Consider the following 27,088-nt stretch of genomic DNA (forward strand, 5'->3'; position numbering starts at 1 on the left):
ATAAGGAAACAATACAAACAATAATAATCCAGCCCACCAATTAAAATACATTTTAAATTTGGGGCTTTAGGATTTTTCTGCGATATCGTTATATAAAAATGTAATCGGATACTGAGGAATCTTAATTACACAATAGGTCAGGGAACACGTGTATGAATATGAAATATAACTCCAATTCTCGACTGGGGAACACTTGCATATCATCACTTTTTAAAATTCATTTACAGGATGTGGGCCAGCATTTATTGCCCATCCCTAGTTGCCCTTGAGAAGGTGGTGGTGAGCTGCCTTCTTGAGCCGCTGCAGTCCATGTGGTGTAGGTACACCCACAGTGCTGTTAGGAAGCAAGTTCCAGGATTTTGACCCAGCGACAGTGATGGAACGGTGACATATTCCCAAGTCAGGATGGTGAGTGACTTGGAGGGGAACTTCCAGGTGATGGTATTCCCATCTATCTGCTGCCCTTGTCCTTCTAGTTGGTGGTGGTTGTGGGTTTGGAAGGTGCTGTCTAAGGAGCCTTGGTGAATTCCTGCACTGGCACCTTGTAGATGGTACACACTTCTGCTACTGTGCGTCAGTGAAGAAAGGAGTGGATGTTTGTGGATGGGGTACCAATCAAGTGGGCTGCTTTGTCCTGGATAGTGTCAAGCTTCTTGAGTGTTGTGGTAGCTGCACTCATCCAGGCAAGTGGAGAGTATTCCATCACACTCCTGACTTGTGCCTTGTGGACAGGCTTTGGAGAGTCAGGAGGTGAGTTACTGATCGCACGATTCCTAGCCTCTGACCTGTCCTAGTAGCTACAGTATTCGTTTGGCTAGTCCAGTTCAGTTTCTGGTCAATGGTAACCCCCAGGATTTCATAGCCACCCTAGAATAGGAGCAGGTACATTACACAATTTACTGTGCATCGGAGACCACGTGCACGTGCATAGGTTGTTGACTTTATACCAGCGAACATGTGAATATTTTACATATATATAAATATAGCACTGAATCCTAGATAACACATATATACTACAAGTAACTGCATGTGTGGTATATATTAGCGAATAGGTTTATATAGCTGTACTTTAGAAGTCTAAAAAATGGAGAACGTGCATTTGTCTATCACGCCCCTCTGATATATACCGGAAAACATGGTTCAGCCTTCTAAAGACCTCGCAATGTGGTAATAAGGGTATTAATTCCGTCTTTAACATATTACATTTCTCTTCATTTAGATAGTGAGCTATCTTAAGGAGACGCAGTTATAAACTGTACTGTAAATGTGGCCAGCTTGTCTGTTGTTAATAGCAAATATAAGAAAGCCCAGAAAAAAAGCTCAAAAGTAGATGAGGCCCATTGTTTCATGGTAACTCATATAGAATAATGTAAAGGTTTCAATATTTTCTTGCTTCTATCAGAATATCATTATGTTGAGGGGAATTGAGGGCGAGAGCGATATTTTGTATTGGTTTAATGTACTTCAGTCTTTGCTTAAATATATGATTTTAATTAGTTGTGTGGCATAAAATGCAAGGAGCGCATAAATTATAATCTATGTATATTCTCTCTTTGGTACAGTGTAAAACTGGATATAAAGGGCACATGTTGGACATGCACTGGTTATACATTGAATTATCCAGCCTATCATGTATAAGCGATACAGTTAGCGCGGCACTATGATGCTCAGTATGCTTTGGGATAAATTATTAAAAGTCAATGGAAAATCATTTTTATTATACCATTGCCAAAAAAGCAAAATAAGTGTATAACGTTATCTTAAAGGAAAAGTCAGACTTAGTAGCAAATTTATTTCAATCATGACGCTGTTGAGTGAAGTTTGTTTCACACAGTGTCCAAGCTATGGCCCATTGGCCCCATTAGCCAGAGCCTGGGCAATCTATGAGTTTGGGAATGGGTTTTCTCATTGGCTGCGTTTGGGAAAGACCCTTCTTAGTTGTTCTGGTGGTAGATGCATTCTAAATGAGCACAACAAACATGCTGGTGTCTGCACCGAGACTTATTTTTGATTTATTCGTTCACGGGATGTGGCCAGCATTTATTGCCACGTGTTAGATGCCAAATATATCCAATTTTAACACCCTCCAAATATCCCAAATTGCTGCTGAATTAATGAATTACTTTTGAAGTGCAGTTACTGTTATTACGTAGCTAAATGTGGCAGCCAATTTGCATAAATCAAAGTTCCACAAACAGTAATGAGGAAAATGATCAGGTCATTCTTTTTTGGTTTAACACACCGTCTAAAAGAAAGCACTTCTGTCAATAAAGACCTCCACTGAAATGACAGTGTCGATTAGGCACTCAAATCCTGAAATTTTGAATTCAATCCCGTCTGACTCAGAGATGAGAATGTTACCACTGAATGAAGCCCTCAGGCTCTAGGGTATGCGCTTAAGTGACCTACACAGACACACACAAAAATACCCCGAACGTCCTTGTTTTAACCGCAGAGAAAATTATATGTGTCAAGGATATTACACTGTGGGCTGGACCATGTAATATAAAAAGGTATTTGATAGCTATTTGACAGGTAATATGGATATTCATGTAAGGATTATGGTTTTCAGATTAAACCAATAACTCTCCCGTCGAGAGTTTTGAAATCGCTATCATTCATTTACTAAAATGCTGCCCATTACACTTTGTTAATGAACTCTTTCTATAATTTTTAAATTCGAATGTGAATGATCGGCAGAATAAAAGCCAAGTACTTAATGCAGAAACAGAATTCAATCCCCAATTTATCGCTCCTCCACATTTAATGCTTGCTTCCCTCAAATGTAAAGCCAAGGTTGATACATTGGGTTTCCAATTTCAACTTTCGCTTTTGGCCAATTTTTTTTTTACCATTCTAGTGATAGAAAAATAGCATCATTAGAATCTCAAATTCAATGCAAGTGAAACATTATTAAATGAAGCACTACAAACTAAATGAAAATGTCTTTACTCTGTGCACTTGGAGAGCGGAAATTGGAGCGCTAATAGAAACTCTTCAGAAAATGAAGGAACTATAATTCTCCGTGAGCAGCAACACGGTGACTATAATTTCCCATACAGGCAATGTTCACCGTCGTAACCTGGTGAAATAGAAAGTCAGCCCATTATAGAATCTAAATTTCATTCCACTGAAATCAATGAAATGACAGTCAACAATCTGCAACTCCAGAGTTAAAATTCAAAATGAGATTTCAATGTTAGAACTTCCATCAAGAAGGATCAAGGCGAAACAGAGAATGTAAAAGCAAAAAAACTGCGGATGCTGGAAATCCAAAACAAAAACAAAAATACCTGGAAAAACTCAGCAGGTCTGGCAGCATCTGCGGAGAGGAACACAGTTAACGTTTCGAGTCCGCATGACTCTTCAACAGAATGTGACAGGTCTGGATTGTTCTCTATTGTGGCCTGTATTTATTTTGAAAGTCAATTTTTTAACAAGTTATCAACAAAAAACGAATGGTTTAGGAGTTATTTAGAATATGGAGCTGTCGATAGGTGTAACTGAATGATTAGCAATATAGTTTTCCAAAGAGCAGAAATTCAATTTGGGGCCAAAACGAGTGCAAAATGGGTCGTAGAGCCTGTTCCGCAGAACAACTGCTCTACACTGATGAGGGACATGAGCCATTTTGGCCCTCATGCATTACTGGTTATGATTGGTCAGCGATACTCATGCTGTTAATTGGCTATTCGCCGACTGGAGAACGTGCAAGGAATTGAGCTCCAGTGACGCCATTGAAAGGCAGGCGGCAGCCTTTATAGGGAAGCTGCACTTTGGACTGCTTTGAACTATTGTTGTTAAGTGAAAATAAGAGCTAGAACAAATTTTACGAAGTTGCACCAATTTTCCGACACCGCTCTGGTGTTCTTTATGGAGGTGGTGATCAGGAGGAGGATGGAGGTACTGTTTCCTGAGAATGGGAGAAGAATACCAAGGCAGCAGCTGTCAGATTTGGAAGAGCAGGTTAATACTCAGAGCGTCAAGCCCAGGACCTAGCTGTAATGCTACAAGAATTTTAATAATCTGACCTGAATTGCTAGGGTAAGATTTATACCCCTCAAAACCATCTCTAGTGTTAGCACTCAGAAGCCGTCACTCCACCGCATCCTGCTATCACAACAATAGATACCACGAAACCACCTTCGGCTGCCATTCATACACTCTGCAGAAGTTACTGTCCTTAAAATTACTCCCCTCACTTCCCTACAGCTATGGCATACTTCACACACTATTCACACGATTTTATCCCAACACACACACCTTCACAACCCTTCACCCGGCCATACATTAACATGTTCTCCTTTTTCTTGAGGACAATACCTAGGAACAGAGGAGGACAGGAGGAGGGTCAATATTCCTACAAGTCCTCTGTACATTGGATAAGGTTGCATTGAATCTATTGGGCAGAGTGTTCATTAGGAGCATCACAATTAGCAGGGCTGTAGGACATTTCCATAGTGTTTCTGGCCAGTTTATCCCCCTTTTCCCTTATTGAAATCTCTCCTTCACAAACTCTGCATAATAAAGTGGTTCTACTTTGTATCACCACTCACCTATCTTTGCTTACACTTCTCACAATTTGCTTTCCCATGACCCTCTCTGTTTTCAGGTTCATTACCTAGTTGCAAGAGAGGAAGAAGATATGACTCCACTGTGCAGGCACCAGCTCATTGATCAGCACTGCACACAGTTTGGAGATCAGTTAGTAGGTCCTACACAGAGCATTTCAGCATGCACAAGTGCACAGGTGCAATGGCAGTGGCATAAGATAGCCCAAGACCAGCTTGCCAGCTTACATACAAGCACTGTGACAGTGGGCACAGATGTTGACTTCATGGACCAAGCCTATGGACAAAGACTGTGCACCACAAACTTCTCAACTAATTGGACTGCCTGGCCTTCCTGTTTATGTATACTCCAAGTTCTTATTTCTCTTTTATTCATTCGGGAGATGTGGGTGTCATTGGCAAGGCCAGCATTTATTGCCCGTCCCTATTATCCTTGAGAGGATGGTGATGAGCTACTTTGCTGAACCTCTCCATTTGTGTGATGTCCATGCATCCACAGTGCTGTTTGATAGGGTGTACCAAGGAATGATGATAAAGTTCCAAGTCAGGATAGTGTGTAACTTGATAGGAATGCAGATACTAGTGTTCCCATGTGTCTGCTGTTCTTGTTCTTTTAGGCTGTAGAGGTCACGGGTTTGGAAGGTGATGTCAAAGAAGTCATGGTGAGCTACTGCAGTGCATCTTGTAGATGGTACACACTGCAGCCACACTACACCGGTGGTGGGAGGAGTGATAGCTTAGGGTGGTGGATGGGTCGCCAGTCAAGCAGGCTGCTTTGTCCTGGATAGTACTGAGATCCTTGAGAGTTGTTGGAGCTGCAACCATCGAGTTACATTCATAACTTGTTCCCTGTAGATGGTCGAAAGGCTTTGGGGAGTCAGGAAGTGAGTCATTCACCCAGAACACTGTTTTTCTGCTTTGATGCCCCCAAGGGGAAATTGACAAATTAATTTTATTTTGCAAGGAACATATCAGGCACCTGCTAGATGCAGCAGTTCACTGCAAGGTGACTATTATTACTAATGTCACCTGTTACAGCCTGGAATGACCTTGAGATGTAGCAAGCCAGGGCCACAGTGTATGATCTGGTGTGGGGCTGCAGTTGGTGCTGTAATAGCTGTGTCACAGCCTCACTGGTGAAGCAGAGCTGCCAAACACTTCGTTCGTCACTTATCAAGTTGCTCAAAATTGTGGAACTCTTTATCTCTCCAAATTTGCAATTTGAAAAAAATTCAAGCTTAGTTGTCATCTAATTATTTTTTCCTGACTTGTTGGTTAGTATTCTCCTTCCTGAATGTGAAACTTCCCCCAGAGTCAGGGCACAATTGAAAATTAGCTCCATGGCTGCATTAGCTACATGTAAGCGTGTGGTCTGCCATACTGTTCCACCTTTGTACTTAGCCATTAAGTGAATAATGAAACTGCTGAATTGAGAAATTCATTTAGTGCTTACCAGAGGGGTAAAGGGTTCAGCCAAAATAATTCAGTTTTAGTTACAATCCATGTTTAACTAGGTAATGTTTAGCTAATATTAGGCAGAATCTGAATCATGTTCATTGATAAGCTATAATTTGAATGCAAAACCCAGTAAAACTCTTCCCTTCTAATGCACTGAAATGAGGTCCAAAGCCAGTTCTCAGTTTGATGAGCATTGAAGTCCAAAGTATTAAGCATGCCAACATTTGCACACAATTTAAATTAATATATATTCCTCTTTTATATTGACATTGACATTATATTGTTAGTATCAGAATCTCTAATATAGCAACTCCATCATCAACCACCTGGTTAGTCCAAATATATAGTTTCTCAAAAAATAATAAAATAAAAATATTTCAAAGGGATAGTATAACAGAACCTCTACTATATACATGCGTGGGCTCTATGGACAGCAGCTGTGGATTCCCATTATGATGCAGCCTAATTTTCCCCTTCTCCCTACAGTACCTAGTCCAAAGAGACACAAGAGGCTCACTATTGTTCCTGTTCATTTTAGTTGACCTAGAGACTCATGATGAAAATGTTCTTCCAAATTGTCAGTAAGGGTGATGGTAGTAAATGCATTTAGACAATTTATAACATGCACTGCAAAAATATCAATTCTATGAATTTTCCCTCTCTGAAGTCTTATTGGGATGAATATTTAATGCAATTGCACTACATTCTTCAGTCCACTGTTTTAACAGATCATTAACATGTTTTTTTTTTATTTCAAATTGATTGCACCTCTGTTAAACTGGAATGGCATTGAAGTCAGCAACTGCACTGCACTAACAGTGGCAGTCAAGATTCCCTTTTCTCACTTTTTATACCTCAGAATCTTTCTACAGAGCCATGCAATCAACTGCTTTGCCATGGAGCATTCAGTTTAGCAGGTAACTGAAGCCCTTTATGCCACTCATCCATCTACAAATGTTTTAGCTGCAGCCATCAGCTAAAGATATTTTAGGAATAAAATAAAAGCAAGAAAAAATTAGAAGTATTTTTCTTTTAAATAGTGGTCTCCCCAAGTTGGACAGGATTATTGATTGTAATCATTCACAGGACAGCCAACATTCTAATCATATACTAAAAAAGAAGAGTGCTTTCCACCCTGGGAATCAGCACCTTCCTAACCCTCTCAAAGCAGCACTTACAGACTCTTTACTCTGTGGTTAAGGGTGTCTCTATCTCCTTATCCAGCACTATGGCTACATATTTCTTAGAACTGCCATCCTCCACTCTCATACATCTATTTATTTAACTATCGCATATCACTTGACACACTCCTCAACTGACAACCTTATTCACATTTACTTACCTGTTTGCTGGAGAAATTGGTGCTCAATGACCACCAAAGGAAGGCCATTGCAGTGGACATCCCCACTTTCAAGCCTCTCACCACTTCAAGGACAAGGTCATGCAGCACGTGACCATTCACTTGATTAGATTATGCATTTCTAAATGCTCTGCTATTACATCCTTTATAATAGACTCCAATATTTTCCCAATGTCAGATGTTAAACTAACTGGCCTTTAGTTACCTAATTTTTGTCTCCCTCCCTTTTTGAATAAGTGTGTTACATTAGCAGTTTTCCAATCCTCTAGGGCTTTTCCAGAATCTAAGGATCCTTGGAAGATTACTACCAGTGCATCCACTATCTCTGTAGCTACTTCCTTTAATATCTTAGGATGCAACCCATCATGTCCAGGGGACTTATCAGCCTTCAGCCCCATTAGTTTCCCTAGTACTTTTTCTCTAATGAAAGTTATTGTATTTATTTCCATCCCACCTTTTGCCCCTTGATTATTTCATATTTTTAGAATGCTATTAGTGTCTTCTACCGTGAAGACTGAAGCAAAGTATTTATTCAACTCCTCTGCCATTTCTTCAGCCTCATTGTCTAAGGGGCCTATGTTCACTTTGGCCTCTCTCTTCCTTTTTATATAATTAAAGAAGCTCTTACTGTACATTTTTACATCACTTGCTAGTTTACCCTCAAAGTTTATTTTCTCCCTCTTCATTATTTTTTGGTCATCTTTTGTTGGTTTTTAAAACTTTCCCAATCCTCTGGCTTACCACTAATCTTTGCCTCATTGTATGTTTTTTTCTTTCAATTTGATATTGTCCTTAACTTCCTTGATTGACCATGGTTGGTTTATCTCCTTCCTTGAATCCTTCTTCCTCACTGGGATATATCTTTGTTGAGAGTCACAAACTATTTTCTTAAATGTCTGCCATTATTTATCAACCGTCTTTTCTGCTAAACTCCAGCCAACTCTGCCCTTATTCCATTGTAAGTACCCTTATTTAAGTTTAGCACAGTTGTTTCCAACCCATGTTTCTCACTCTCAAACTGAATGCTAAATTCTACCATATTATGGTCACTGTTTCCTAGGAGATCCTTTACTCTGAGATCATTTATTAAATCTGCCTCATTACACATTAGCAGATCCAAAATAGCCTGATCCCTGGTTGGATTCACAACACATTGTTCTAAGAAACTGTACCGAATACACTGTATGAATTCTTGATCATGAATACCTCTGCCAATTTGATTTTCCTAATCTACATGAAGATTAAAGTCACCCATGATTAATGTACTGCCTTTTTTACATGCTCTCATTATCTCCTGATTTATTCACTGTCCTACAGTATAGCTACTGTCAGGGGGCCTATTGACTACTCCCACCAGTGTCTTCTTCCCTTTGTTATTTCTTACCTCCACCCATATAGATTCTACATCTTCCGATCCAAGATCCTTTCTTGCTATCGTACTTATTCTATCTAATACTAACAAAGCTACCCCACCACCCTTTCCTTCCTGCCTGTCCTTTCAAAAAGTCACATACCCCTGAATATTTAGTTCCAGCTTTGATCTCCTTGTAACCACGTCTCCGTAATGGCTATAAGATCGTACCTATTAACCTCTATTTGTGCCGTTAATTCATTTATGTTGTTCTGAATACTACATGCATTTAAGTAAAGGGCCATTAATTTTGACTTTTTACCATTTTTTCCCCCTTTTACCCTATTTGCTGCTTTTTTTTAATGTTTGTACACTCTGTCCCTTCCTGCCACAGTCTGGGTATCATTATCTAAATAGCTGCTCTGCAAGGCTGCCATGTCCTTATGCTTTGTAAGCCTATGTATCCCCTTTCCAGAATCCTCCCCGCCCCCCCCACCATTTAGTTTAAAGCCTTCTCTACTGCCCTAGTTATTCAGTTCACCAGGACACTGGTCCCAGCACGGTTCAAGTGAAGCCCATCCCACCGGAACAGCTCCCTTCTATCCCAGTACTGATGCCAGTGCCCCATGAACTGAAACCCATTCCTCCCACACCAATCTCTGAGCCACACATTTAACTCCCTGACTTTATTTACCCTATGCCAGTTTGCCCGTGGCTCAGGTAGTAATTCTGAGATTATTACCTTGGAGGTTCTGCTTGTTAATTTAGCTCCTAACTGTTCAAATTCTTTCAGGTTTTCACCAGGTTTCACCTGGCCGACTGGACACTTGGCACCCGCCATGAGTAAAATCCCAGCAGGGTTGGGAGGAGGCCCTTAAGCCATTAATTGGCCACTCGAGGACCACAATTGGCCCTTGAGTAAGTGGGCTGCCTGACACCTCCCCACTGCTGGTAAAATTGCTGATGGACAGGCAGGGCAGGCAGGCAGCAGGGATGGCTCTGCTGGCGTGGAGCCCAATTTCCCGCTCCCCCACACCCTGCCCCCCAACCACCTGCCATCCTGCACCCAGGGGGCTGCTAAATTCATGCCTAAGAATCCTGTAGCAGCATAGTCCGAAATCCCAGAGCATGACAACCTTTCTCTGGTGAATTCAGTCCTGACCAAATATATAAATACCTTTGAATTCAGTAACCATCTCTCCCGATTCATCTGAAGCTTAACAACAGTACTATCCTCATTTCTGAACAATAATGGGCGTATTCTTGCACTCTTATCTCATGCAACCCAGGCTAACTGCTCCCAGTGCAATGGAATTTCACGAGTCATGCAGTGGAGTATTACAAATTTGTTCACCTCTTTCACAAAACAACCCAAAGTTTTGCAGTCATTTTGGGACAATTTTAGCTTAACCCATCAGAGGATTGTGAATTTCTCCAGGTTAGGATCCTTAAAGAGAGTAAACTCAATGCTGGCAAACATCAACCTACAAAGTCTTTAGAAAACTTTGTAAATGAATATTCCAGAGAGAGTCTTAATACTTGTATCTGAGAACCTCTACATCACTCCAGATCATTGTGTTAACATTGTTTTATGTTTTAATTTTGAGTTCACTGAGCAGCGTATTGGGTGATTGTGAGCATCATAAGCTACATCAAGCAAATATGACATGAGATGATAGTGAATGCTAGACAGCGAGGCTATGTTCTCCACAGCCCTCCCCCCACCATTAGCATGAGGTGGGTGCTGAATTCATAACTCATTTTAACAGCTTAATAACCTACCATTGATCCAGTTTTCAGACAAAGCTCACTTTTTGAATTTGGCTCCCAACTCAAGAATAAATAGTGAAATCCAGCAAACACAGGAACATAAATATGTAAAATACTTAAATGTATTTTTTCAATTCCAAGCCACAGCACATTATCTAGGATAAGTTAAAATTGAGTAAAAGTAAAGTTGAAATCGAATAGGTGACAAGGAAGACTAGCTAATCAGAAGTGTCTAAGTGGCTACTTTAGTTACAGAGTTAACATTAAAGTAGTAAACCTACTCCTAATAGTTAAGTTGTTTCATTGAAATACTTGTGTTTCAATTCTTGTTTCTTGGATTCCTCATAGCCTGCTGCCAATCTTTCTGAACAGAGAAATAAAGGTTAACACCCATTTTTTTTTGCAACTGGTGAGCTGCCTGTCCGCAGCTTAATTGTAATAAGGAAATGAGGTCGGTGGACCAATTTGCCATGGTTCTGCTGCCGGTCTCATTAGGTGCATGCAATGTACACAGCACTGGGATCTTGCCCCTATCCCTAGTTTAGGTCAGTGTTTTAAACTGCACCATTGATGTTTAAAAGAGCCTACCCAGTTCATTGCATCACCCTTAAGCTTCCCTAAGAAAAGAATAATGTGTCCCACCGGTTCTTGTTTAACATTAGAAATTTCCCCCACATTTGGAAGCTGTGAATAAAGCTCTATTTTGGTGCACAGAAAGCAGAATATAGGGCAGTATGACATGACGTCTGCCCTCACACTTCTCCAGAAATGTGACCGGTTAAACTATTAAGTGTTGTATAATTGCACCCTAAACAAGTGTTTAGCAAAGCAAATAGGAAGCAAAAATATTGTGATTAGCACAGAATAATCCAGCTAAGGCTTATGGTGTGAAAGGTGTCAGACTCCTTAGCTGAGTATGTGACAAGATCCTCTTATTTGAGAAAGGAAACAGAGATTGATAGGTTCTGGTTGTAATAATAATTAAACATAATTAGTTGTGTAGAATAGAGCATTTAAACGTTCCCAACATAGACATTCATGAGCAGCTTCAGTTTTACATTAGCATACTGAAACTGTCACTGGGAGAGTAATTTGCAGTTCTCTTAACAGTGATCATCATGTCCTTCATTCCCACTTGCAATTGAGCATCTAGTAATCTCTGTATGTGAATATTCCCACTAAAGGATGGGAGCTGGAACAAAGGTAGCTAGGCCTCTGGTTCCAGGGGAGCTGCTGTTCTGACTGAGTCCCAGGGAGTCTCAGAGGTCTTTGACTTCTATTGCCCTTGAAGTCGATTCACTGGAGAGCATGGATGTTCCCAAGGCCTGTGTGACACAGCAGAGATTGCTGCTGTTATTCAGTCCATTCTGCTCAAGGTCCCCTGGGAGGCTGAGTCCTTGATAAAGCATCAGTTTAGATCCATGCTCTCACATTCAGCACTTGGCAAGTGTGAAACTCAGCTCAATGATGGGGAACTTTTTAATTTTTCTTCTACTGTATAGTGTTTTTTTATTGGGAAGATAATCACCTCGGAACTCCCTCATGGCCACATTGAAATGCATTCAGTTTTGCTTGTCTGAAAAAATCCCACAACAAAGAGGGCACAAAGTGATTATGTAAAACAGAATTTTATGTGTGTGAGTTTTAGTTCTCAGCACCTGCATCTGCCTTCTTGGTCCTTGGCCAAGGAAACATGACTTGAGTTTTGTTTAATTTGTTTAGCTTAAAAAAAGATCCTTACCCCATTGTAGATTTTATTTATCCCAGGTTAAACAGCAGGATTGTCAATTCCTCCTGAATCCCACCCCTTCTTTCAGCTTGTTATGTTAATCACTGTGGTTGTTGCCAGTAACCAGATGCAGGCTGCCTCGCCAGAGTTTTAGCTGATAACAGAGAGGAAAGTGAGCCTTTTGTAGAGCACTTGTTGCACATTAAGTACACTTGTAAGTAGACAACAATTTGAATCATTTCAGCCCCCTGAATAGAAGTGAAGTGCAGCTATTAGGTTTGAAACACATATCAGGCATGCATTTCATGCATTTGAACTTCATAGAGGATTGTTTTCAGCACCTTTCTTTCTATATGCTAAAGGCAACTTAAATGTGGGATAGTATTACATGACAGTGACATTCAAAAAACACATAAAACCTCCCTCCTGCTTCCTTGAGGAATTAAAAACAATGAGGAACAATATTTACAGTACTCTGGTCCAGTTTAATTTGCGGATTTTTAATTTAGAAACTCGAGGATTTCTAGGAACAGGCTGAGGACATTAGGCCCAATAAACCAATCCTTTTTCGATTGATCAAGCCCACCTACCTGCTTTCTCATTTTGTTCATGAATCCTTTCTTTCTCCAAAAACATACCCAATTGTTACTAGAATAAATACTTATTCCTGGGAACATATTCCATTAATTTATTATCTATAAGGTGAAAAGATTGCCTCAGAGCATAGCAGTCTTGAAATGAAGGCCTCAAACAGGCATTAAATCCCTTATTTGCATATTGGAAAAGGCTTAAATGCCGTAAGGCCTGGGCCCTGGATGCTTGATTCCTTCCTTCAGCAATGTGGTACGTGGTGTTCTTCTGGCCAGAAATATGCATTGGGTTCCTACCCGCCATGCTGTGTGTTTATTAGGCCAGTTCATGCCCATCAAATGAATGCTGCATGGCCGAATGATAGGACATAAAGTGCAATACAGCCATATTGGTTTTTTTTATTCTTTCATAGGATGTGGGAGTCACTGGCAAGGCCAGAATTTGGTGCCCATCCCTAATTGCCCTTGAACTGTGTTACTTCTCAGCCATTTCTGATGCCAATTAAGAGTCAACCACATTGCTGTGGGTCTGGAGTCACAGGCTGGCCAGACCAGGCAAGGATGGCAGATTTCCTTCCCTAAAGGACATAGTGAACCAGGTATGTTTTTATAATAACCAATGATAGTTACAGAAACTATTACTGAAACTAGCTTTATATTTCAGATTTATTAATTGATTTAAAGTTCACTAGATTATCATAGTGGGATTTGAACGGTGCCTCTAGAGCATTAACATGGGCCCCTGGAATGCTAGTCTAGTGCTGTTACCACTACACCAGCATCTTCGCCTGAAGTACCATTGATGCACAGTACTCATACAAATTGTAATATAAAATGGGAACTGGAAATCCGATGGCATTGGAAAGTCATTTTTTTTAGATCTCAGAATCTGCTACAAAGTGTTGATTTTGAATTAAATATAAAAGCTTTTTACAATAGGAATTGAGGATCTCCAATTCCAATGGAGAGACGCCCTCAAGTACACAGGCCAGAATGGTGCATGGAGCTTTTGGGCCTTTATTTGAGCACAGCTCACAGGGATCTAGTGAACTTAAAATAAACATGGGCCTGAATTTTTCAGTCGGCGTGTGGGGACGGGTCCGACACGCTGACGCGTAAAATGACGCGCGATGATCTTGGGCGTGTGTCCCGACGTCATCATGCTGTCTTGCGATGTTTCGTTCAGGCGTGTGCCGGAGTCGGCTGAGTGCCAGCTGATATTTGAACAATCTATTAAGGCCATTAAGGAAGTAATTAATGTAATTGTTAATGCTACCCATCCAACCTTAAGGTTGGCGGGCAGGCAAAGAGGCCAAACGGCCTTCACGTTTTTTAGGAAACCTCATCCATGAGCGGGATGAGGTTTCCTAAAGCTTTTATTAATTAAATAAATATTTTTTGCGAAATATCAAAACATGTCCCATCTCATGTGACACAGTCACATAAGGGGATATGTTTAATTAAATTTTTACTCCATTTATTTAATAATTTCAAAAGCCCTTCAATCTCCCTGAGGCATGGAGCTGCCTCAGGGAGATTGAGGCGCCCTTTCACGCGCATGCCCAAAAGAGCACTGGCCCCGACTCTCTCTCCTCCCACACCCCTCACCCCACCTGCACAGGTAGCGCTGAGCGCTATGGCTCGCATATTACGCTGGGCAGGCCTTAATTGGCCCACACACGTAAAATGGTAGCACAGAGCCGATCGCAGGCAGTGATCGTCTCTGCAACCGCCCCTGCCCGTTCCCGCTGAGCCCGCCCACTGACTGAAAAATTCAGGCCATAGAATAACTAACAATATGGAATGTGGAAGAGGAAACAATGGGCCTGCTTAAGGCTTTGTGAAAATGCACTTTAAAATTTGGTAAATAAATCTAACTGACATAACAGATTAAGAATAAACAGTCAAAGAATTACAGAATTCCAGTTATTTTCTAACTCGAGTTTAATACGAGCAGAAGCAGCATGACCTTGGAATAAGAAAGTAATCACTGAAAACATCACATTAATATTCATTGCTTAGACATTTCTCACCATAACAATAGTATATTAAATACTCAATATAGAATATGTTGAGGCAGGTTGTCCTTTGCTTTCTCTGTTATGTCAAACCTTCTAATTTGCCTTGCCCTGGGATCTTTTGGGAATCCCTCAGAATTGGGGCACCCAATAAATGCATGAGGTTCTATGTGAATGTGTGCCTTATTTTGCTATCAATGTAGTGAATTGGATCAGTGCCCAGGACAACTGCAATTTAGGCTCTGCACCCAGCCCGACTCAGACTGAAGGATCTGAGAATGGGTGTGTATCAGGAAAATACAGGCAGGAAGATGATGGAATTTTTTTCAAATGTCTGGCATCATGGTGCCGGAGGCCTCCTATCTTTGGAGAGGATCCAGAAGGTGGTAGTGCATATGCACTGATGAACATAATGGAGTGGATTTTAGCCCTACTCAGCTGGCAAAACCAGGCAAGTACAGAATTAAACGTCACCATTTCACTAGGTGGTTTATCCAGCGACATCCTGCCTGGGTTCCATCATTGCCAATTACATTCTGGGAGGCTTTGGTGATCCCGGGGTGGGGGCTGGGTAATCACTGATATCATCCAGGAAGTCTGATCGCGGGGTGGGTGGGGTTGCCATCTGAATGCGGAGAAGGAGGTTCCAATTACTGAGGGTTGTCTTATAGCAGGGCTGAGGGAACAAGTTAGCTTGGGAGTCTGAGAGGAAATACTCCTGCTTTTCCTGCTCCGCAACCAAGTATTGGAGAGATACTGAGCTTTTCCATGCAGCAGTCCCCATCTTCCTTTAGCTGTTGAATTTCCCGAGGCCTAAGAAAGACCTCCAGCTAGGGTTAAACCTGGAAGAGAGAGAAGGGAAACAAAATCTGAGGCACACAATCTCATTAAAATATTTACTTGAGCAATCTGCTTCCTGAGAGCAGATTGATCGCCCATTCACCATCCTCCCTATTAAAACTGGAAGTGAACGGGTTTGAGGTGGGTTGGGTTTGAAATGTAAAAAATATTTACATTTCACCTGACCCAAATCCACCCATTTTGGGGGTTAAAATTCCTCTCAATGAGTTTGAACTGCCAACAGTTTAATGAGTCAATAAAGAGTAGAAACAGTGCACGTTTTTATATAATTTATTTTGACCAGTAAAATTGCTGTAATAAATAGCTGTTTTACAGCATGAAATATCAAATCAACCTTTCATTTAACATTCACCAAGCCTTTCTGCTAAGTTTTATAAATTGCTTTAAATCCAAAGACAACATTGGAAATGCTTTATTTCATTGATCGCCATTGCTCCCTGGGGATCTTAAAAAAGGGTCCTTCCATAAAGCAAATTATACTTCCTCAAACTAAAGTTGTTTACCTCCCAAACCCTTGTTACCATTTTCACAGGAGGACATTGCTATATAGCTTATAATTGTTAGCAATGAACAGAAACCGTTTTGACATTTTAAATAAAAGTTTCTCCAGTTCCTTCCCAGCCTTCCATGGGTTAGTTTCTGTGGCCACTGATTCATCACCCAGATATCCATTCATCATGTGAGAGCTTTGGCAGTGGTCAGAGGTTGATCTCATTGTATCTATCAACAATTTTTTCTCCAGAAATGTATCTCTGCATTTCATCCTTCACTTCAATAGTCTTTTTGGATAAGTCAGTATTCTTGATGTAATATATACACCATTGGCTCGAGGGTATCCAGGTGAGCTAGTAGTATGGACAAATCCATTTGATGTCATGAACAATTCATGTATTCATTGGTGAACTGCAGCCCATTGTCTGAGATTTCAAGGTCTGGGATTCCATGTGTTGCAAATATCTCCTTCTAATCACAGCTTCAGAAGTATGACCCTGCAGTTGCTTGACTTCTAGCCATCTGGAATAGTAACCTACTATGATCAAGAAGTTTTTACCTCTGTGTTCAAAGAGGTCCATCCCAAGACGTTCCCGTGGCCTTGATGGAAAGGAAAATGACATCAATGGTTATCTTGTCTCTTGGTGATGAATAGCACAAGTAATACAGTTTGATATCATCTCTTCCAAAGACTTTGAGAGACATGGCCACCAAACAGAATATCTTGCTCTGGCTCGACATTTTGTGACGCTCAATGTCCTTGGTGCAATTGTTGCTGTATATTGAGTCTCACAACTCTCGGAATAATTAATTTTTCATCATAGATGAGTAAATCATCAACCACGCTGATGTGTCCTCTCTGTTCATAGTGCTGTCTGAGAATGGGATTGTGTGGCATTATGCTGGCCATTCCTTGACACAGTACTCTCTGACCTGCTTTTGTACAGCCACCCCTCTGCTTTTAAATTTAACATACTCAACTAAGTTAGTTGTTTTTGGGATATGGTTCTTCCTGTCACTCAACCACCGATTGATTTGCTTTCTGACCTCAGCTCCTTTGCTCAGTTAAATTGCCTTTTTTTAAAGGTTAAATCATCTCTTGACTTCAAGTGGTCAGACAATGATTCATCCAAGACTCCAACAACCATTCTGTCCTTGATGTTAAGCTGCCATATTCACAGTTCTCTGCAAGTTTATACAGATTGTCGAAAAATGTATCAATACATTTCCCCTCGTTAGGTATGCTTGTTAAATTTAGCCTGCTCAACAATGATATTCTTTCGCAGATTGAAGTAGGCATAAAGTGCTTGTATTACTTCATCATATGTAGCTTTTCCTTCATGAATCCCTTGCCTGACTAGGGTATCGTCTGCACAGCCACCCATCGCATACAATAGCGTACTGACCAGCTCACTGCTCTCCTTCACAGTGAGGCCTGATTCAGTGCAACATCTGCCAAATCTATGGTACCAGTTCAGCCACACTTCTGCTTAATTGGGGCTTGCAACCTGCTTGAAACTTTTGAGTAATGGCAACCCAGAACGAAAAAACAGTAAAAACTGGGAAATAACTGGGAAACTGGTCTGAACTGTTTTTTCCTTCTTGGAAAGACTTTTCCCTGCTTGATCTTTCACTTGCTACCATCATATAATATTCTTGGTCTCATTGTGCTAACATAGAATATTTACAGAGATTGCTGAAGTAAAGAAAACATTAATTTTATTGGAACATCTCTTTCTTCAGACTTCTTTGCTATGAGGTCTACAAGAGAGAGTAGGATCATGAGATATTGCATCGCTTCTTGTGATGATGTATACTGTGTCTCATCAGCATATCATAGCAAATTTTAACATGACCATCCTGTGGTTGATGTGCATTAATACCTATGCTTGAAATTAACGAGACCAAATTCTATGAAATGCCTTAAATTTGGGGATGACCTGCCTGATAATGCCGTTTCTCAGAACAGCAACACTGTCAGACCTCCAGTCTGACTCTTGGTGCAGCATGCCATGTGCACAACATGCCTAGCAACAAGGTCCAGAGATGTAGCTATGAGCAGCTCCCTGCCAGGAGCAAAAGATCATGAGGCGAGAACCACCTCAGTCTCATGACTCTATTATAGAACATGATCAGTCAGCCACGTATCTTGATACTGATTCTTAGGGCCATGCATGAGGAAAAGCACTAGAATAAGTGATAGAAAGACATGTTAACACATGATGGAAAAACATGTTTCCATCTAAGTGAAGCACAATGCTAGAAGAAAAGTGTAGGTTAGCTTCTGTTCACTTTGGATTTTGTTGTCTTCAAATAGAATATGATGTTGTATAATGCTTGTTTAATCATGGACTTTACAGAAATACAGGAAGGGGTGAACTGAGTGTAGACCATCATGATGATCTCCTCTGTTTAAGCCTAGCTCCAATGGTGCCAGATCCTCCTGTCAGCATCGTCATAATCCAGCCCTTTTTGAATGGCCTTGTTTTGAAGGTTACAACAGGATGTAACTATTCACAACACATGATTTGGAGCAGATTGTAGAGTGGATCTCAAACATTCTAGGCAGAAAAATATTCTCCTCCTAATAACCAATCTTGTAGGTACGCAGCCTTGTAGTGTTCCTCTGCTGCTGTTGGGGAAAATCTTAGTGCAGTGATTATCCATTGTCTTTGTCAATCAGATTTCATTCTTGAAGACATCAGAGAGGGACAAATTTTGAAGGATAAATGCATTGGGACAACCTCCAGAATATTATGTGCTGATATGTAGGATTCTCTGCAAACTGTCATGCAATCTGCACGCTGACTGAGTGGAAACCCCTCCTATTGAGGTAGTCGGTGGAGAAGCAAGCCTGGGGCAGGGGGTTGGGGGTTGGGGGTGCAGTTCTGTGGGGGCAAGCAATATGGCCTTTGGAGAAACCAGCAACTCCTGTAAACTGACCTTATCTTTCTACAGTTTTGTTGTGAGGCTAAAAACAAAGAATTCCCCAGCTTTTCAAGAAGCTATGTACAGATGCCCTTGCATTTCTGACATATAGATTTTTCAATAGAGCAGTGTTTATCGATTCATCCTTAACATTGCTTTTAAAAAAGTGGAATTTGAGGATTAGGACATTTGTTCTTGTTATTTATCCATAATTTTCCTTCTACCCACACAGGCTACTGAAAGGTGGATTGCTAATAAATCATTGACTAATACCCAGAAAATTGGAGCTGCTGGTGCCTCATAATAAAACACATACAATATCATGTTGGACATTAAAAACCTGTAGATTTTAGGAGGAAGGAAAAATTGAGGACAATAAGGAATTCCGCGGTATTCAAATTGTTAGAAAATTTGAATTAGAATAGAATTGAGTAGCTTTGAATTGAACAGAGTGTGAATCAAGAGAGGAAGAAGCATTTGAAAGACAGTGTTGGAGCTGCAAAAGAACAAGAGGACATAGAAACATAGAAAATAGAAGCAGAAGTAGGTCATTCGGCCCTTCGAACCTACTCCGCCATTCAATATGATCATGGCTGATCCTCTATCTCAACGCTGTAGTCCCGGTTTCTCCCCATACCCCTTGACTCCTTAAGAGTCTAGAAATCTATTTACTTTTTAAATATATTGAGTGACTTGGCCTCCACAGTCTTCTGTGGTAGAAAATACCACAGATTCACCACCCTCTGAGTGAAGAGGTTTCTCCTCATCTCAGTTCTAAATGGTCTACTCCGTATCCTGAGACTGTGACCCCTTGTTCTAGACACCCCAGCCAGAGGAAACATCACCCCTACATTCAGTTTGTCCAGGACTCGGAGGGAGAGGACAGCCTCTGAGATTCCTGAGTGGATGACCCAGGGGTGTCCAGCTGCCGCTTCTCCTTCCTTCGGGTGCCCGAGGCCCCGTCCTGACTCCTCAAGGGGAAGGAGCACCTGGGGGGACATTGAGGTGCACTGCTCCCCTCTCACGTTGCCACTGCAGGAAGTCACCCATGGCTACTGTGATGGAGTGCAGGTCTCCGCATGCATCTCTGTGTTCTGCTGGACCAGGGTCTCCATGTCATCTGCTATCCTCCCCATGGAGACCTCCATACACGCACATATGGGCACCGTTTCATCAAAGAGCAGCTGGACACACTACTCTGACTTGCGTGCCACTCTGTTGAGGGCTTCCAACAGCTCTGCGTGATGCTCCCACGCGTTCTGCTGACTCTCCACGATGAGTTGGAAGGCCGAAACCAGAGGCTCGTCATCTGACTTGGACTTCACAGATGCCTCTTCCCCAAAAGCCTTCTGACTGCCAGGGAGCTCGGCTGAACCTGCTTCCTCCTGTTGTGGACACGTGTCCTTGCGATGACCACCAGATTGTGAACCTGAGCCTGCTCTAGATCTAGGTCCCACTGAGATGTGTGTCTCTGCGCTGGTGGAGGGTATGGGTAAAGCACTGTGACGGGTCTTCCAGGCTGCTTATTTCCAGCTCTTCGTTCGAGGAAGCGTCCCCATGGCTGGAGGTGAGGACACAGATGGAGCTGAGGGACTGGCTGGCTGAGGGTGTTGGTCGCTTGGCAGAGCTCCCTGTGAACCCGAGTAGGGATAATTAGTGCATGGCTGCAGAGTCAAAAGCAGGAGAGAGACCACCCACAGTTGCGTTGAGAGATGGATGATGTGGTGCAGGATCCTCAGGTGGGTGCTCGCTGCCAGTCTCACCGCCGCCGCAGGCAAGGTCCACGTCCTCAGCAGTCAGCACGATGACACGCTCCTTAAACTGAGTGAGGGGCCTAATGTGAGCCACTCTACCCCTGCTCTGGGACCTCTCCCTGCTGTTGTGAGCCAGCTTCTCTGCATGAAAACAGATGGAGAGAGTGTGAGCAGGACACATGGCACTGTGTGGAATGTTTGTGTGGTGAGCGGAGATATGGACGGGATGAGGACACATGCTCCAGAGGGTATGACCTGATGGAGATGTGAGGGTGTGTGTGAAAGTTAGTGGTGTTGTCACTTGAGGTGTGAGGCCCTTGTGGATATGATGGGTTTGTGAGTGTGTAAGTTGAGAGCGATGAGAAGAGTGAGTTACCCTGGCAGAATGGATGAGACCATTCATCTTGTAGCGGCACAGGGTGGCTGACCTCTTTTGCAGGGCATTGGCATTGACCAGCGCCTCACATGCTGGATTAGTGATATTGCTGCCCATGGTGCGGCCAGAGCAGGGGTAGAGGACATCCTGGTGGGACTCACTGCGTCCAAAAGGTGTTCAAGGGACGTGAGCACACGGCTGCACTTTAAATATGGCGCCTGGTGTGATGAAGCGGCGAGGTGATGGCAGGCAGGTGAATGAGAGCCCACCCACCATCAAAATGGCCTGTTTCCCAGGAATGCATAATTAATGAGGTGAGATGATACAGCATGAAAAGCCACCATTGCAGCTGGCGGGTAAAGTGTCATTTTTCCTGCCTGCTACCACACTTAATGCAAATCTGGGACAATTCCGCCCATTGTATCATTTGACATTATTTCATGTGAAAACTATTAAGAGATTAAGGCAGCGAACTAAATATAGGCACACGAGCCCTGTAGCGCTCTATAAGTGCAGCTAAATATATTTTCAAAAATCCTCTTGCTCTTATCCCACCTCAGAGACTGGCATTACCTTGGCACTAAAACCAACAGAGAATTTGTGCTTTGGTTGTTTGAGCTCTATTGCAGCACACTGTGATTTACTATGTTTTGTGCTATTATTCCTGCCCAACACTGCACTAAAACAGTTTTGTTGTCTCTGTTTTCCAGCTGACTTAGCTAAAAGTACAGTGTGAAGCATAGAAATTCATTTCATTACTTGCGACAAAGCAGCAAAACTTCTCACTGCTTTTAAAGAAACATAAATTAGGAGGCAACACAATTGATGTGAATAATATAAATCCATCTCCCTGTGTTCTTTTGGAGAGTGACAGAATTATGGGACCTATTGATGTAGCAGGTAGGTAAAATCTATCAAAAATTTTGTGGATAGCATTATGCCCTTTTCTTATTCCTAAAAAAGTCTTGTTTTTTAAGAGGATAACATACCTGGAAAAATAAGTTAATCTCCCAATATATTAAAAGTAATTCATATATAGATAACTTGGCAGTAGTAAAGTATAACAAGCAATTTATCCATCTCCTTTCCCCGTTTTCTTGCTTTTTAACACATGAAATAGATGCTGTGTTACTGGTGAAATTGATTGAAATGACTGTGGCATAGAAATTAATATTCAGTGGGCAGACTAATGCAATTAATCTGTTAAATTCATTACAATTATGCAGCTTAAAATTGTACATCCATATCGGTCAGAGTGCTGCAGCAAACGTCTTTCCTGGGACAGTGTCACTATATACTAATAAATTAGAATTTAGTTACTAGGGACCACCACTGAGGCACCTAATCTATATCAGCATTAGAATGTGGGAAAACAATAATTAGTGAGAACACACATAATGTAGCCTTGTTACATGCACAAAGTCATTTAAATTAATTTTTCCCCAGAGTGGAAGAACTGGAATTGCCTGACCTTTCCCATTCTTTCTGACTAATGGAGTTGCACCAGCAAATGCTTGGTGTGTTTCTATTGGATCACATCTCGGAGATCAAAGGGCAAACTAATTTCTTCTCATGGGAAAGATACATAGATTTCAGATTGACATTCAGGATTCACAAAAATCAACAGCTAAGGACTGAGAAAAATATTGCAAGTATTAATGCATTGTAGGATGGCTGCAGTGGAATATGTTGATTGGCAGTGTTTTAAGTTTAGAATCTTATCAGTAGATTAGATGTAAAACATTCAAGTTTCACCTCCTTTAGGAATCAATCTGAATCTGGAACAATAGTAGTTAAACTGGTAAAAAATATATATTGCGATAAGAATGCTTTTTGTATTGCGTGTACAGAAGAATGGGACAGAGCACAGGTACTGAAAATAACCTTGTTTGCCTGCAGCATGTCTGTTTTTCCTTTTCTATAGTTCATTACCAAGTTGAATGCACGTGAGTACAATTAATCATGACAAATAGTAAGTGATACTGGAAAAAAATCACCCTGACACTTGTTATAATTGTAAATAAATCATACAAACCCATTTCTCAGAAAGCTATGAAAGTCTGCAAAATACATTACAGGTACATTTAAATTATGTTCTACTTGATATGACCTAAAAATAAAGCTCCATTTAAATTTGCATAATAAATAACCTATACACAAATAGTAGACACAATTTTTAAATTAATTTCAAATTTGAATGTTGCCTTTTGGGTAAATCTATTCCTTTGACTATACACATTCCTACATTGTCGTCGTCAGTTTCAGGATGCCGTCTGCTCAGGATTGCAGGTTTCTGCTATTGGTCCTCATGTGACTGAACAGGCCAATTCTTGACCCGCAGATCTTTGGGCACATGGAGCAGGACATCCCATAAGCTAGTGGGATTCGGAGTGTAAGATTTGCTTCCTTTTCCTTCCTTCTACCCCTTCACTGTTCTGCCACATTATTAACACACCTGGACTTGAAGCATGATGGATAATTGTTGCCATTTTGAATGATTGGTAGAAAGCTCCTCCCAGTCATTAATGTCAATGCTGCTGTACTTCAAGGAGAGCTTCAGAGTGTCTTTGTAGCATTCTCTTTGTCGTCCCCTGGAATGTTGGCCATTTGAGAGTTAAGAAAACAGGATCTGGTGGGGAGAGTCTTTTTGGCCATCCGGACACTGCGTCCAGTCCATTGAAGTGGATTTTTGTAGGAGTTTTGCCTCAATGCTTGTGGAGAAGAAGAACACTAGTGTATTTCTGAAAAAAGAGACATGTCAAAGCTTTTCATCTTGCACTCATCAGGACACTTCACAAGAATGCCAATATAAGGGAAGAAAACAATTTATACTGTATGTGAAGAGAATGCTGATTGGTTTGCAAGTTGTCTCTGATTGGTAGAGGCATTGCCTTGGAGAATGCATCAGTGACGGTGACTGACAATTACCTATGAAGCATTGTTTAAAATTTAAACCAGGCAGCTTGACTCTGATTGGTCAAGGCATTGCCCTGAGAAATGAGTCAGCGAATGACTGTCACTTATTTTGTTTAGCTGAAACAGGCACAATGTGTGTGCATGTTCTTTCTGTCTGCAAAGAACAGGGCCCTGTGTGTATATATATATATATATATATATATATATACACACACGCGCATATATATGTTAATATATGTAGTTTCCAGTATACACAAACGTGCCACAATGGGAACCTGACTGACATTCTTAAATTGGTTGTCAGCGTAATTCTTAGCACACTGAGGATTACTTAGCAAATGTTGTCCAATCGCTGAATCACATCTAATGTTGGACACTGTGTTTTGAGTTTTGCAAGTATGGGCTGGTTGGGTACGGTCTGTACCCTACTCATTGCGAACAGCAGCTGGGACATGCTGTTTGATGCAATCCCCCAGTCTTTGGGATGTACGGCCTACATACCTAGCATCACACTGGCACTGAAATTCATATACCACATTACTCATTTTTGTGATAGGCAGAACGTCTTTTTGGCTTGACGCCAGCATCCTGTTGCTGGCAAATAACACTTGTGTTGCTACTGCATAATAGCAGCTTGAAACAGCTAGCTTCGCCTGATGTTCAAATTTTTGAGATACTTTGCCTTTCCAGGGTAATCTTAGGTAGACTGGGCACTTTTCAGGGCCGAAAGTGACAGCCTTAGGCCCATTCATGAGTTTGCGTGATATACAACGTGAAATGATCTGATCAGGGTAGCTATTATCCTGCAGGTCCAATGGATACGAATTTGAGAATGGTATGCATTTTGTTGATATAGTCACGCTCGTTAAGGATGACTATTCCTGTCCCTTTGTCAGGTTTACTGATGTGTACATCTGGGTTGATCTTAACAAGCATGACTATATCAACAAAATGCATGCCATTCTTAATGACAGGTCCAAATTCGTATCCATTGGACCTGCTGCTCAACATGACCGGACAAGCCTTGCTCGAAAGTAAGCTTAAAGAATGATTGCTAGACTTGTGTAAGAGCGATGAGCAACCATGTGATATATATGTCCGGGTTCATCCTCACAGTTCGCTACGTCCGCGTATGTATGGGCTGCCCAAGACACACAATAGCGATGTCCCTTTACTCCCTATCATATCTATGACCGGTTCTGCAAAATGTGAATTGGCCAAATGTTGAGCAATTTTTTACAACCAGTTTTGACCAAGTTTTCCACAAACACAGTGAAGGAATCCTTCACATTTGTGAAGGCCATACAGGACTTGCATGTCGATAGCAATTCTGTGTCCATGTGCTCATTTCACATTGCTGGCCTAGTCACCAATATCTCACTTAAGGAAGCCATAGGTATTTGTGGTGCAGCACTATATCACTGCAATCTAGGCCCACCGCCATTGCGTGAATCTGTGTTCACTGAACTTATGAACTCGACAATTCACCCAGTTGAGTTCAGTTTTAATGACACCATGTATGACCAAATAGATGGTGTTGCAGAGGGATCCCCTGTAGGCCCAGCTCTTTCAAACATCTTTGTTGGGTTCCATAAGGAATGTGTCTTCGATCGCCATGTTATAATGCTTCTTTGCAAATGAGAAGGAGTCCTTCATCATTTATGTGGAAAACTTGATATTGTTGATATAGTCACACTTGTTAAGACCAACCCAGACGTACACATCAGTAAACCTGACAAAGGGATGGGAGTAGTCATCCTTAACAAGCGTGCCAGTGTGATGCTATGTATGTAGGTCGTACGTTCCAAAGACTGGCAAATCGTATCAACACCATGTCCCAGTCGCTGTTCGCAATGGGCAAGGTACACACCATACCCAACCAGCCCATGCTTGCAAAACTCAACAGTGCCCAGCATTAGATGTGATTCCACGATTGGACAACATTTGCTAAATAATCCTCAGTGTGCTAAGAATATGTTGACAACCAATTTAAGATTGTCAGTCAGGCTCAGTGTGGCACATTTGCGTATTCTGGAAGCTACATATATTAATACACAGGGCTCTGTTCTTTGCAGACAGAAAGGGCATGTAACACATTGCACCTGTTTCAGCTAAACAAAATAAGTGACAGCCATTCCTGACTCACTCCTCAAGGCAATGCCTTGACTAATCAGAGTCAAGCTGCCTGGTTTACCTTTCAAACAATGCCTGGTAGTTAACTGTCAGTGACCATCAGTGGTGCATTCTCCATGGCAACGCCTCTACCAGAGTCCACCTGCCAGCCAATCAGCACTCTCTTCACGTACAGTATGAATTGTTGTTTTCCCCTTAAATTGGTATTCTTGTGATGTGACCTGATGAGTGCAAGATGAAAAGCTTCAACATTACTTTTTTCAGCAATACTTAAGTTCTGTACTACTAAACAACTATAAGAACACTAGCGTTTGTTCCACAGTCCTCCCATTGAATCTGAAGGATGTGGTGGAGATATTGCAGATGGAATTTTTCTAGCACTCTTACGTATCGCTGATAGACAGTCCAGGTCTCGCTGCAGTACAGAAGTGTGGTGATGACAACAGATCTTTACACTGGGACTTTTGTTGATTGTCGAGGTCTTTGTTGTCAAACATGCGCTGCCATGGTTTGTAGAAGGCTGAGTTGGCACAGCTGATCCACTGTTGCATCTCCTCATCAATGGAGGCCTTTGAGAGAGGTGGTTGTCAAGGCATGGGAAATGTTTAACATATTCCTGAGTCTCTCCTTCAACATATATGAGAGGTGGAATATTTGGCTGACCAGGTGTGCGTTGATATTTGAGTTTTGTTTTGGCAGCATTCACAGATAGATCAAGTCTATTATATGCAGAATTGAGGAGATTGAGAGTAACTTGCAAACCTGGTGCAGATGGGCAACG

General features: G+C 41.5%; 1 long non-coding RNA gene across 1 annotated transcript in view; it reads right to left on the reverse strand.

Moving 5' to 3' along the window:
- The window catches only part of LOC144692388 (uncharacterized), a 274,513-nt gene that overhangs the window by 217,737 nt on the left and 29,688 nt on the right, over positions 1-27,088 (reverse strand). The window lies entirely within an intron of this gene.

The sequence above is a fragment of the Cetorhinus maximus genome, chromosome 17 (assembly GCF_964194155.1).
Source record: "Cetorhinus maximus chromosome 17, sCetMax3.hap1.1, whole genome shotgun sequence".
NCBI lineage: Eukaryota > Metazoa > Chordata > Chondrichthyes > Lamniformes > Cetorhinidae > Cetorhinus > Cetorhinus maximus.